We start from the raw sequence: 13,965 nt of genomic DNA, 5'->3' as shown, positions 1-13,965 counted from the left end.
GGCCCAGTGGGTTAATTGTGTCTCTTTGGACTAGCTAGACTCAGCCTATACTAAGGCTGGAAGTCAACAGCGAAACGGGAGTGTGATCCCAAAGGCTTTTTTGCCAATTTTGAAAGCTCCGTTCATAAGGCGTGAAAGCAACCTGAAAAGCATTGTAAGGGCAGCTCTTTCAGTATATGCCAGCATGACTCAGCGTAGACCATGAGTTAGTTTTGTGGAAAGAAGCATTGTGCTTGCACTTCCTAGTTGCAAGCTCATCCTGCTCTGCTCTATAGCAAATGTGAAGCTCAATGTGAGCACTAGCCTCGAAGGAAGAGCTTGACTTGCCTTGCCTAAGTGAAAGAGTGCAACAGCTCCGTGAGCCCTAAATTGCTGTTCTGTGTCAGTTGACGGGGAAGAGGCTTTACCGTTCTCCTTGCCACCTCGTGTCAGCAACCGTTTCGGTTTCAGAACACTCTGTACCCCCCGGAGCTCTGGGCCCTCTATGCAAAATCCAGCATCGCAGGCCTTTCAGAGTCGCTCTGTGTTTGCAGAGAAAGGTGCAGCACACGGCACTTTTCCTTGGGACGGTTTGATTTTCCGACCTCTAAACAGCTTCGGGAACACAGTTCAAGAATCCCTAACTCGCCAAGGACGTGGTCGCCCTTGCCCTAGGTAAGCTCAACAGAACAAAGCACTCTGTTTCTATTTCCTTCCAACACCTCTTATGTGAGGGAAGAAATTCCCCTAGGAGAGTATCAGCGTGCCTTCCAAATTCCACAGAAGCACAGTCCGTGGTGTAAAACGACAGGCGTACGGAAGATGCAGAGGCCTCTTGGACATCCTCCAGCGTCCTTCCTTTAGGCAGTTCGCTATACCCAGAATAGCGGGTATAGAAAAACGTGAATCAGCGAAGGGCCCAGTGGGTTAATTGGGTCTCTTTGGACTAGCTAGACTCAGCCTGTACTAAGGCTGGAAGTCAACAGCGAAACGGGAGTGTGATCCCAAAGGCTTTTTTGCCAATTTTGAAAGCTCCGTTCATAAGGCGTGAAAGCTACCTGAAAAGCATTGTAAGGGCAGCTCTTTCAGTATATGCCAGCATGACTCAGCGTAGACCATGAGTTAGTTTTGTGGAAAGAAGCATTGTGCTTGCACTTCCTAGTTGCAAGCTCATCCTGCTCTGCTCTATAGCAAATGTGAAGCTCAATGTGAGCACTAGCCTCGAAGGAAGAGCTTGCCTTGCCTTGCCTAAGTGAAAGAGTGCAACAGCTCCGTGAGCCCTAAATTGCTGTTCTGTGTCAGTTGACGGGGAAGAGGCTTTACCGTTCTCCTTGCCACCTCGTGTCAGCAACCGTTTCGGTTTCAGAACACTCTGTACCCCCCGGAGCTCTGGGCCCTCTATGCAAAATCCAGCATCGCAGGCCTTTCAGAGTCGCTCTGTGTTTGCAGAGAAAGGTGCAGCACACGGCACTTTTCCTTGGGACGGTTTGATTTTCCGACCTCTAAACAGCTTCGGGAACACAGTTCAAGAATCCCTAACTCGCCAAGGACGTGGTCGCCCTTGCCCTAGGTAAGCTCAACAGAACAAAGCACTCTGTTTCTATTTCCTTCCAACACCTCTTATGTGAGGTAAGAAATTCCCCTAGGAGAGTATCAGCGTGCCTTCCAAATTCCACAGAAGCACAGTCCGTGGTGTAAAACGACAGGCGTACGGAAGATGCAGAGGCCTCTTGGACATCCTCCAGCGTCCTTCCTTTAGGCAGTTCGCTATACCCAGAATAGCGGGTATAGAAAAACGTGAATCAGCGAAGGGCCCAGTGGGTTAATTGGGTCTCTTTGGACTAGCTAGACTCAGCCTGTACTAAGGCTGGAAGTCAACAGCGAAACGGGAGTGTGATCCCAAAGGCTTTTTTGCCAATTTTGAAAGCTCCGTTCATAAGGCGTGAAAGCAACCTGAAAAGCATTGTAAGGGCAGCTCTTTCAGTATATGCCAGCATGACTCAGCGTAGACCATGAGTTAGTTTTGTGGAAAGAAGCATTGTGCTTGCACTTCCTAGTTGCAAGCTCATCCTGCTCTGCTCTATAGCAAATGTGAAGCTCAATGTGAGCACTAGCCTCGAAGGAAGAGCTTGCCTTGCCTTGCCTAAGTGAAAGAGTGCAACAGCTCCGTGAGCCCTAAATTGCTGTTCTGTGTCAGTTGACGGGGAAGAGGCTTTACCGTTCTCCTTGCCACCCCGTGTCAGCAACCGTTTCGGTTTCAGAACACTCTGTACCCCCCGGAGCTCTGGGCCCTCTATGCAAAATCCAGCATCGCAGGCCTTTCAGAGTCGCTCTGTGTTTGCAGAGAAAGGTGCAGCACACGGCACTTTTCCTTGGGACGGTTTGATTTTCCAACCTCTAAACAGCTTCGGGAACACAGTTCAAGAATCCCTAACTCGCCAAGGACGTGGTCGCCCTTGCCCTAGGTAAGCTCAACAGAACAAAGCACTCTGTTTCTATTTCCTTCCAACACCTCTTATGTGAGGTAAGAAATTCCCCTAGGAGATTATCAGCGTGCCTTCCAAATTCCACAGAAGCACATTTCATGGTGTAAAACGACAGGCGTAAGGAAGATGCAGAGGCCTCTTGGACATCCTCCAGCGTCCTTCCTTTAGGCAGTTCGCTATACCCAGAATAGGGGGTATAGAAAAACGTGAATCAGCGAAGGGCCCAGTGGGTTAATTGTGTCTCTTTGGACTAGCTAGACTCAGCCTATACTAAGGCTGGAAGTCAACAGCGAAACGGGAGTGTGATCCCAAAGGCTTTTTTGCCAATTTTGAAATCTCCGTTCATAAGGCGTGAAAGCAACCTGAAAAGCATTGTAAGGGCAGCTCTTTCAGTATATGCCAGCATGACTCAGCGTAGACCATGAGTTAGTTTTGTGGAAAGAAGCATTGTGCTTGCACTTCCTAGTTGCAAGCTCATCCTGCTCTGCTCTATAGCAAATGTGAAGCTCAATGTGAGCACTAGCCTCGAAGGAAGAGCTTGCCTTGCCTTGCCTAAGTGAAAGAGTGCAACAGCTCCGTGAGCCCTAAATTGCTGTTCTGTGTCAGTTGACGGGGAAGAGGCTTTACCGTTCTCCTTGCCACCTCGTGTCAGCAACCGTTTCGGTTTCAGAACACTCTGTACCCCCCGGAGCTCTGGGCCCTCTATGCAAAATCCAGCATCGCAGGCCTTTCAGAGTCGCTCTGTGTTTGCAGAGAAAGGTGCAGCACACGGCACTTTTCCTTGGGACGGTTTGATTTTCCGACCTCTAAACAGCTTCGGGAACACAGTTCAAGAATCCCTAACTCGCCAAGGACGTGGTCGCCCTTGCCCTAGGTAAGCTCAACAGAACAAAGCACTCTGTTTCTATTTCCTTCCAACACCTCTTATGTGAGGTAAGAAATTCCCCTAGGAGAGTATCAGCGTGCCTTCCAAATTCCACAGAAGCACAGTCCGTGGTGTAAAACGACAGGCGTACGGAAGATGCAGAGGCCTCTTGGACATCCTCCAGCGTCCTTCCTTTAGGCAGTTCGCTATACCCAGAATAGCGGGTATAGAAAACCGTGAATCAGCGAAGGGCCCAGTGGGTTAATTGGGTCTCTTTGGACTAGCTAGACTCAGCCTGTACTAAGGCTGGAAGTCAACAGCGAAACGGGAGTGTGATCCCAAAGGCTTTTTTGCCAATTTTGAAAGCTCCGTTCATAAGGCGTGAAAGCTACCTGAAAAGCATTGTAAGGGCAGCTCTTTCAGTATATGCCAGCATGACTCAGCGTAGACCATGAGTTAGTTTTGTGGAAAGAAGCATTGTGCTTGCACTTCCTAGTTGCAAGCTCATCCTGCTCTGCTCTATAGCAAATGTGAAGCTCAATGTGAGCACTAGCCTCGAAGGAAGAGCTTGCCTTGCCTTGCCTAAGTGAAAGAGTGCAACAGCTCCGTGAGCCCTAAATTGCTGTTCTGTGTCAGTTGACGGGGAAGAGGCTTTACCGTTCTCCTTGCCACCTCGTGTCAGCAACCGTTTCGGTTTCAGAACACTCTGTACCCCCCGGAGCTCTGGGCCCTCTATGCAAAATCCAGCATCGCAGGCCTTTCAGAGTCGCTCTGTGTTTGCAGAGAAAGGTGCAGCACACGGCACTTTTCCTTGGGACGGTTTGATTTTCCGACCTCTAAACAGCTTCGGGAACACAGTTCAAGAATCCCTAACTCGCCAAGGACGTGGTCGCCCTTGCCCTAGGTAAGCTCAACAGAACAAAGCACTCTGTTTCTATTTCCTTCCAACACCTCTTATGTGAGGTAAGAAATTCCCCTAGGAGAGTATCAGCGTGCCTTCCAAATTCCACAGAAGCACAGTCCGTGGTGTAAAACGACAGGCGTACGGAAGATGCAGAGGCCTCTTGGACATCCTCCAGCGTCCTTCCTTTAGGCAGTTCGCTATACCCAGAATAGCGGGTATAGAAAAACGTGAATCAGCGAAGGGCCCAGTGGGTTAATTGGGTCTCTTTGGACTAGCTAGACTCAGCCTGTACTAAGGCTGGAAGTCAACAGCGAAACGGGAGTGTGATCCCAAAGGCTTTTTTGCCAATTTTGAAAGCTCCGTTCATAAGGCGTGAAAGCAACCTGAAAAGCATTGTAAGGGCAGCTCTTTCAGTATATGCCAGCATGACTCAGCGTAGACCATGAGTTAGTTTTGTGGAAAGAAGCATTGTGCTTGCACTTCCTAGTTGCAAGCTCATCCTGCTCTGCTCTATAGCAAATGTGAAGCTCAATGTGAGCACTAGCCTCGAAGGAAGAGCTTGCCTTGCCTTGCCTAAGTGAAAGAGTGCAACAGCTCCGTGAGCCCTAAATTGCTGTTCTGTGTCAGTTGACGGGGAAGAGGCTTTACCGTTCTCCTTGCCACCCCGTGTCAGCAACCGTTTCGGTTTCAGAACACTCTGTACCCCCCGGAGCTCTGGGCCCTCTATGCAAAATCCAGCATCGCAGGCCTTTCAGAGTCGCTCTGTGTTTGCAGAGAAAGGTGCAGCACACGGCACTTTTCCTTGGGACGGTTTGATTTTCCAACCTCTAAACAGCTTCGGGAACACAGTTCAAGAATCCCTAACTCGCCAAGGACGTGGTCGCCCTTGCCCTAGGTAAGCTCAACAGAACAAAGCACTCTGTTTCTATTTCCTTCCAACACCTCTTATGTGAGGTAAGAAATTCCCCTAGGAGATTATCAGCGTGCCTTCCAAATTCCACAGAAGCACATTTCATGGTGTAAAACGACAGGCGTAAGGAAGATGCAGAGGCCTCTTGGACATCCTCCAGCGTCCTTCCTTTAGGCAGTTCGCTATACCCAGAATAGGGGGTATAGAAAAACGTGAATCAGCGAAGGGCCCAGTGGGTTAATTGTGTCTCTTTGGACTAGCTAGACTCAGCCTATACTAAGGCTGGAAGTCAACAGCGAAACGGGAGTGTGATCCCAAAGGCTTTTTTGCCAATTTTGAAATCTCCGTTCATAAGGCGTGAAAGCAACCTGAAAAGCATTGTAAGGGCAGCTCTTTCAGTATATGCCAGCATGACTCAGCGTAGACCATGAGTTAGTTTTGTGGAAAGAAGCATTGTGCTTGCACTTCCTAGTTGCAAGCTCATCCTGCTCTGCTCTATAGCAAATGTGAAGCTCAATGTGAGCACTAGCCTCGAAGGAAGAGCTTGCCTTGCCTTGCCTAAGTGAAAGAGTGCAACAGCTCCGTGAGCCCTAAATTGCTGTTCTGTGTCAGTTGACGGGGAAGAGGCTTTACCGTTCTCCTTGCCACCTCGTGTCAGCAACCGTTTCGGTTTCAGAACACTCTGTACCCCCCGGAGCTCTGGGCCCTCTATGCAAAATCCAGCATCGCAGGCCTTTCAGAGTCGCTCTGTGTTTGCAGAGAAAGGTGCAGCACACGGCACTTTTCCTTGGGACGGTTTGATTTTCCGACCTCTAAACAGCTTCGGGAACACAGTTCAAGAATCCCTAACTCGCCAAGGACGTGGTCGCCCTTGCCCTAGGTAAGCTCAACAGAACAAAGCACTCTGTTTCTATTTCCTTCCAACACCTCTTATGTGAGGTAAGAAATTCCCCTAGGAGAGTATCAGCGTGCCTTCCAAATTCCACAGAAGCACAGTCCGTGGTGTAAAACGACAGGCGTACGGAAGATGCAGAGGCCTCTTGGACATCCTCCAGCGTCCTTCCTTTAGGCAGTTCGCTATACCCAGAATAGCGGGTATAGAAAACCGTGAATCAGCGAAGGGCCCAGTGGGTTAATTGGGTCTCTTTGGACTAGCTAGACTCAGCCTGTACTAAGGCTGGAAGTCAACAGCGAAACGGGAGTGTGATCCCAAAGGCTTTTTTGCCAATTTTGAAAGCTCCGTTCATAAGGCGTGAAAGCTACCTGAAAAGCATTGTAAGGGCAGCTCTTTCAGTATATGCCAGCATGACTCAGCGTAGACCATGAGTTAGTTTTGTGGAAAGAAGCATTGTGCTTGCACTTCCTAGTTGCAAGCTCATCCTGCTCTGCTCTATAGCAAATGTGAAGCTCAATGTGAGCACTAGCCTCGAAGGAAGAGCTTGCCTTGCCTTGCCTAAGTGAAAGAGTGCAACAGCTCCGTGAGCCCTAAATTGCTGTTCTGTGTCAGTTGACGGGGAAGAGGCTTTACCGTTCTCCTTGCCACCTCGTGTCAGCAACCGTTTCGGTTTCAGAACACTCTGTACCCCCCGGAGCTCTGGGCCCTCTATGCAAAATCCAGCATCGCAGGCCTTTCAGAGTCGCTCTGTGTTTGCAGAGAAAGGTGCAGCACACGGCACTTTTCCTTGGGACGGTTTGATTTTCCGACCTCTAAACAGCTTCGGGAACACAGTTCAAGAATCCCTAACTCGCCAAGGACGTGGTCGCCCTTGCCCTAGGTAAGCTCAACAGAACAAAGCACTCTGTTTCTATTTCCTTCCAACACCTCTTATGTGAGGTAAGAAATTCCCCTAGGAGATTATCAGCGTGCCTTCCAAATTCCACAGAAGCACATTTCATGGTGTAAAACGACAGGCGTAAGGAAGATGCAGAGGCCTCTTGGACATCCTCCAGCGTCCTTCCTTTAGGCAGTTCGCTATACCCAGAATAGGGGGTATAGAAAAACGTGAATCAGCGAAGGGCCCAGTGGGTTAATTGTGTCTCTTTGGACTAGCTAGACTCAGCCTATACTAAGGCTGGAAGTCAACAGCGAAACGGGAGTGTGATCCCAAAGGCTTTTTTGCCAATTTTGAAATCTCCGTTCATAAGGCGTGAAAGCAACCTGAAAAGCATTGTAAGGGCAGCTCTTTCAGTATATGCCAGCATGACTCAGCGTAGACCATGAGTTAGTTTTGTGGAAAGAAGCATTGTGCTTGCACTTCCTAGTTGCAAGCTCATCCTGCTCTGCTCTATAGCAAATGTGAAGCTCAATGTGAGCACTAGCCTCGAAGGAAGAGCTTGACTTGCCTTGCCTAAGTGAAAGAGTGCAACAGCTCCGTGAGCCCTAAATTGCTGTTCTGTGTCAGTTGACGGGGAAGAGGTTTACCGTTCTCCTTGCCACCTCGTGTCAGCAACCGTTTCGGTTTCAGAACACTCTGTACCCCCCGGAGCTCTGGGCCCTCTATGCAAAATCCAGCATCGCAGGCCTTTCAGAGTCGCTCTGTGTTTGCAGAGAAAGGTGCAGCACACGGCACTTTTCCTTGGGACGGTTTGATTTTCCGACCTCTAAACAGCTTCGGGAACACAGTTCAAGAATCCCTAACTCGCCAAGGACGTGGTCGCCATTGCCCTAGGTAAGCTCAACAGAACAAAGCACTCTGTTTCTATTTCCTTCCAACACCTCTTATGTGAGGTAAGAAATTCCCCTAGGAGAGTATCAGCGTGCCTTCCAAATTCCACAGAAGCACAGTCCGTGGTGTAAAACGACAGGCGTACGGAAGATGCAGAGGCCTCTTGGACATCCTCCAGCGTCCTTCCTTTAGGCAGTTCGCTATACCCAGAATAGCGGGTATAGAAAAACGTGAATCAGCGAAGGGCCCAGTGGGTTAATTGGGTCTCTTTGGACTAGCTAGACTCAGCCTGTACTAAGGCTGGAAGTCAACAGCGAAACGGGAGTGTGATCCCAAAGGCTTTTTTGCCAATTTTGAAAGCTCCGTTCATAAGGCGTGAAAGCAACCTGAAAAGCATTGTAAGGGCAGCTCTTTCAGTATATGCCAGCATGGCTCAGCGTAGACCATGAGTTAGTTTTGTGGAAAGAAGCATTGTGCTTGCACTTCCTAGTTGCAAGCTCATCCTGCTCTGCTCTATAGCAAATGTGAAGCTCAATGTGAGCACTAGCCTCGAAGGAAGAGCTTGCCTTGCCTTGCCTAAGTGAAAGAGTGCAACAGGTCCGTGAGCCCTAAATTGCTGTTCTGTGTCAGTTGACGGGGAAGAGGCTTTACGGTTCTCCTTGCCACCTCGTGTCAGCAACCGTTTCGGTTTCAGAACACTCTGTACCCCCCGGAGCTCTGGGCCCTCTATGCAAAATCCAGCATCGCAGGCCTTTCAGAGTCGCTCTGTGTTTGCAGAGAAAGGTGCAGCACACGGCACTTTTCCTTGGGACGGTTTGATTTTCCGACCTCTAAACAGCTTCGGGAACACAGTTCAAGAATCCCTAACTCGCCAAGGACGTGGTCGCCCTTGCCCTAGGTAAGCTCAACAGAACAAAGCACTCTGTTTCTATTTCCTTCCAACACCTCTTATGTGAGGTAAGAAATTCCCCTAGGAGAGTATCAGCGTGCCTTCCAAATTCCACAGAAGCACAGTCCGTGGTGTAAAACGACAGGCGTACGGAAGATGCAGAGGCCTCTTGGACATCCTCCAGCGTCCTTCCTTTAGGCAGTTCGCTATACCCAGAATAGCGGGTATAGAAAAACGTGAATCAGCGAAGGGCCCAGTGGGTTAATTGGGTCTCTTTGGACTAGCTAGACTCAGCCTGTACTAAGGCTGGAAGTCAACAGCGAAACGGGAGTGTGATCCCAAAGGCTTTTTTGCCAATTTTGAAAGCTCCGTTCATAAGGCGTGAAAGCTACCTGAAAAGCATTGTAAGGGCAGCTCTTTCAGTATATGCCAGCATGACTCAGCGTAGACCATGAATTAGTTTTGTGGAAAGAAGCATTGTGCTTGCACTTCCTAGTTGCAAGCTCATCCTGCTCTGCTCTATAGCAAATGTGAAGCTCAATGTGAGCACTAGCCTCGAAGGAAGAGCTTGACTTGCCTTGCCTAAGTGAAAGAGTGCAACAGCTCCGTGAGCCCTAAATTGCTGTTCTGTGTCAGTTGACGGGGAAGAGGCTTTACCGTTCTCCTTGCCACCTCGTGTCAGCAACCGTTTCGGTTTCAGAACACTCTGTACCCCCCGGAGCTCTGGGCCCTCTATGCAAAATCCAGCATCGCAGGCCTTTCAGAGTCGCTCTGTGTTTGCAGAGAAAGGTGCAGCACACGGCACTTTTCCTTGGGACGGTTTGATTTTCCGACCTCTAAACAGCTTCGGGAACACAGTTCAAGAATCCCTAACTCGCCAAGGACGTGGTCGCCCTTGCCCTAGGTAAGCTCAACAGAACAAAGCACTCTGTTTCTATTTCCTTCCAACACCTCTTATGTGAGGTAAGAAATTCCCCTAGGAGAGTATCAGCGTGCCTTCCAAATTCCACAGAAGCACAGTCCGTGGTGTAAAACGACAGGCGTACGGAAGATGCAGAGGCCTCTTGGACATCCTCCAGGGTCCTTCCTTTAGGCAGTTCGCTATACCCAGAATAGCGGGTATAGAAAAACGTGAATCAGCGAAGGGCCCAGTGGGTTAATTGTGTCTCTTTGGACTAGCTAGACTCAGCCTGTACTAAGGCTGGAAGTCAACAGCGAAACGGGAGTGTGATCCCAAAGGCTTTTTTGCCAATTTTGAAATCTCCGTTCATAAGGCGTGAAAGCTACCTGAAAAGCATTGTAAGGGCAGCTCTTTCAGTATATGCCAGCATGACTCAGCGTAGACCATGAGTTAGTTTTGTGGAAAGAAGCATTGTGCTTGCACTTCCTAGTTGCAAGCTCATCCTGCTCTGCTCTATAGCAAATGTGAAGCTCAATGTGAGCACTAGCCTCGAAGGAAGAGCTTGCCTTGCCTTGCCTAAGTGAAAGAGTGCAACAGCTCCGTGAGCCCTAAATTGCTGTTCTGTGTCAGTTGACGGGGAAGAGGCTTTACCGTTCTCCTTGCCACCTCGTGTCAGCAACCGTTTCGGTTTCAGAACACTCTGTACCCCCCGGAGCTCTGGGCCCTCTATGCAAAATCCAGCATCGCAGGCCTTTCAGAGTCGCTCTGTGTTTGCAGAGAAAGGTGCAGCACACGGCACTTTTCCTTGGGACGGTTTGATTTTCCGACCTCTAAACAGCTTCGGGAACACAGTTCAAGAATCCCTAACTCGCCAAGGACGTGGTCGCCCTTGCCCTAGGTAAGCTCAACAGAACAAAGCACTCTGTTTCTATTTCCTTCCAACACCTCTTATGTGAGGTAAGAAATTCCCCTAGGAGAGTATCAGCGTGCCTTCCAAATTCCACAGAAGCACAGTCCGTGGTGTAAAACGACAGGCGTACGGAAGATGCAGAGGCCTCTTGGACATCCTCCAGCGTCCTTCCTTTAGGCAGTTCGCTATACCCAGAATAGCGGGTATAGAAAAACGTGAATCAGCGAAGGGCCCAGTGGGTTAATTGGGTCTCTTTGGACTAGCTAGACTCAGCCTGTACTAAGGCTGGAAGTGAACAGCGAAACGGGAGTGTGATCCCAAAGGCTTTTTTGCCAATTTTGAAAGCTCCGTTCATAAGGCGTGAAAGCAACCTGAAAAGCATTGTAAGGGCAGCTCTTTCAGTATATGCCAGCATGGCTCAGCGTAGACCATGAGTTAGTTTTGTGGAAAGAAGCATTGTGCTTGCACTTCCTAGTTGCAAGCTCATCCTGCTCTGCTCTATAGCAAATGTGAAGCTCAATGTGAGCACTAGCCTCGAAGGAAGAGCTTGCCTTGCCTTGCCTAAGTGAAAGAGTGCAACAGCTCCGTGAGCCCTAAATTGCTGTTCTGTGTCAGTTGACGGGGAAGAGGCTTTACCGTTCTCCTTGCCACCTCGTGTCAGCAACCGTTTCGGTTTCAGAACACTCTGTACCCCCCGGAGCTCTGGGCCCTCTATGCAAAATCCAGCATCGCAGGCCTTTCAGAGTCGCTCTGTGTTTGCAGAGAAAGGTGCAGCACACGGCACTTTTCCTTGGGACGGTTTGATTTTCCGACCTCTAAACAGCTTCGGGAACACAGTTCAAGAATCCCTAACTCGCCAAGGACGTGGTCGCCCTTGCCCTAGGTAAGCTCAACAGAACAAAGCACTCTGTTTCTATTTCCTTCCAACACCTCTTATGTGAGGTAAGAAATTCCCCTAGGAGAGTATCAGCGTGCCTTCCAAATTCCACAGAAGCACAGTCCGTGGTGTAAAACGACAGGCGTTCGGAAGATGCAGAGGCCTCTTGGACATCCTCCAGCGTCCTTCCTTTAGGCAGTTCGCTATACCCAGAATAGGGGGTATAGAAAAACGTGAATCAGCGAAGGGCCCAGTGGGTTAATTGGGTCTCTTTGGACTAGCTAGACTCAGCCTGTACTAAGGCTGGAAGTCAACAGCGAAACGGGAGTGTGATCCCAAAGGCTTTTTTGCCAATTTTGAAAGCTCCGTTCATAAGGCGTGAAAGCAACCTGAAAAGCATTGTAAGGGCAGCTCTTTCAGTATATGCCAGCATGACTCAGCGTAGACCATGAGTTAGTTTTGTGGAAAGAAGCATTGTGCTTGCACTTCCTAGTTGCAAGCTCATCCTGCTCTGCTCTATAGCAAATGTGAAGCTCAATGTGAGCACTAGCCTCGAAGGAAGAGCTTGACTTGCCTTGCCTAAGTGAAAGAGTGCAACAGCTCCGTGAGCCCTAAATTGCTGTTCTGTGTCAGTTGTCGGGGAAGAGGCTTTACGGTTCTCCTTGCCACCTCGTGTCAGCAACCGTTTCGGTTTCAGAACACTCTGTACCCCCCGGAGCTCTGGGCCCTCTATGCAAAATCCAGCATCGCAGGCCTTTCAGAGTCGCTCTGTGTTTGCAGAGAAAGGTGCAGCACACGGCACTTTTCCTTGGGACGGTTTGATTTTCCGACCTCTAAACAGCTTCGGGAACACAGTTCAAGAATCCCTAACTCGCCAAGGACGTGGTCGCCCTTGCCCTAGGTAAGCTCAACAGAACAAAGCACTCTGTTTCTATTTCCTTCCAACACCTCTTATGTGAGGTAAGAAATTCCCCTAGGAGAGTATCAGCGTGCCTTCCAAATTCCACAGAAGCACAGTCCGTGGTGTAAAACGACAGGCGTACGGAAGATGCAGAGGCCTCTTGGACATCCTCCAGCGTCCTTCCTTTAGGCAGTTCGCTATACCCAGAATAGCGGGTATAGAAAAACGTGAATCAGCGAAGGGCCCAGTGGGTTAATTGGGTCTCTTTGGACTAGCTAGACTCAGCCTGTACTAAGGCTGGAAGTCAACAGCGAAACGGGAGTGTGATCCCAAAGGCTTTTTTGCCAATTTTGAAAGCTCCGTTCATAAGGCGTGAAAGCAACCTGAAAAGCATTGTAAGGGCAGCTCTTTCAGTATATGCCAGCATGACTCAGCGTAGACCATGAGTTAGTTTTGTGGAAAGAAGCATTGTGCTTGCACTTCCTAGTTGCAAGCTCATCCTGCTCTGCTCTATAGCAAATGTGAAGCTCAATGTGAGCACTAGCCTCGAAGGAAGAGCTTGACTTGCCTTGCCTAAGTGAAAGAGTGCAACAGCTCCGTGAGCCCTAAATTGCTGTTCTGTGTCAGTTGACGGGGAAGAGGCTTTACCGTTCTCCTTGCCACCTCGTGTCAGCAACCGTTTCGGTTTCAGAACACTCTGTACCCCCCGGAGCTCTGGGCCCTCTATGCAAAATCCAGCATCGCAGGCCTTTCAGAGTCGCTCTGTGTTTGCAGAGAAAGGTGCAGCACACGGCACTTTTCCTTGGGACGGTTTGATTTTCCGACCTCTAAACAGCTTCGGGAACACAGTTCAAGAATCCCTAACTCGCCAAGGACGTGGTCGCCCTTGCCCTAGGTAAGCTCAACAGAACAAAGCACTCTGTTTCTATTTCCTTCCAACACCTCTTATGTGAGGTAAGAAATTCCCCTAGGAGAGTATCAGCGTGCCTTCCAAATTCCACAGAAGCACAGTCCGTGGTGTAAAACGACAGGCGTACGGAAGATGCAGAGGCCTCTTGGACATCCTCCAGCGTCCTTCCTTTAGGCAGTTCGCTATACCCAGAATAGCGGGTATAGAAAAACGTGAATCAGCGAAGGGCCCAGTGGGTTAATTGGGTCTCTTTGGACTAGCTAGACTCAGCCTGTACTAAGGCTGGAAGTCAACAGCGAAACGGGAGTGTGATCCCAAAGGCTTTTTTGCCAATTTTGAAAGCTCCGTTCATAAGGCGTGAAAGCTACCTGAAAAGCATTGTAAGGGCAGCTCTTTCAGTATATGCCAGCATGACTCAGCGTAGACCATGAATTAGTTTTGTGGAAAGAAGCATTGTGCTTGCACTTCCTAGTTGCAAGCTCATCCTGCTCTGCTCTATAGCAAATGTGAAGCTCAATGTGAGCACTAGCCTCGAAGGAAGAGCTTGACTTGCCTTGCCTAAGTGAAAGAGTGCAACAGCTCCGTGAGCCCTAAATTGCTGTTCTGTGTCAGTTGACGGGGAAGAGGCTTTACCGTTCTCCTTGCCACCTCGTGTCAGCAACCGTTTCGGTTTCAGAACACTCTGTACCCCCCGGAGCTCTGGGCCCTCTATGCAAAATCCAGCATCGCAGGCCTTTCAGAGTCGCTCTGTGTTTGCAGAGAAAGGT

The sequence above is a fragment of the Kogia breviceps genome, chromosome 1 (genome assembly GCF_026419965.1).
Source record: "Kogia breviceps isolate mKogBre1 chromosome 1, mKogBre1 haplotype 1, whole genome shotgun sequence".
Lineage (NCBI taxonomy): Eukaryota > Metazoa > Chordata > Mammalia > Artiodactyla > Physeteridae > Kogia > Kogia breviceps.
The sequence above is the reverse complement of the archived record's forward strand: the minus strand, read 5'-3'. Positions refer to the sequence as shown.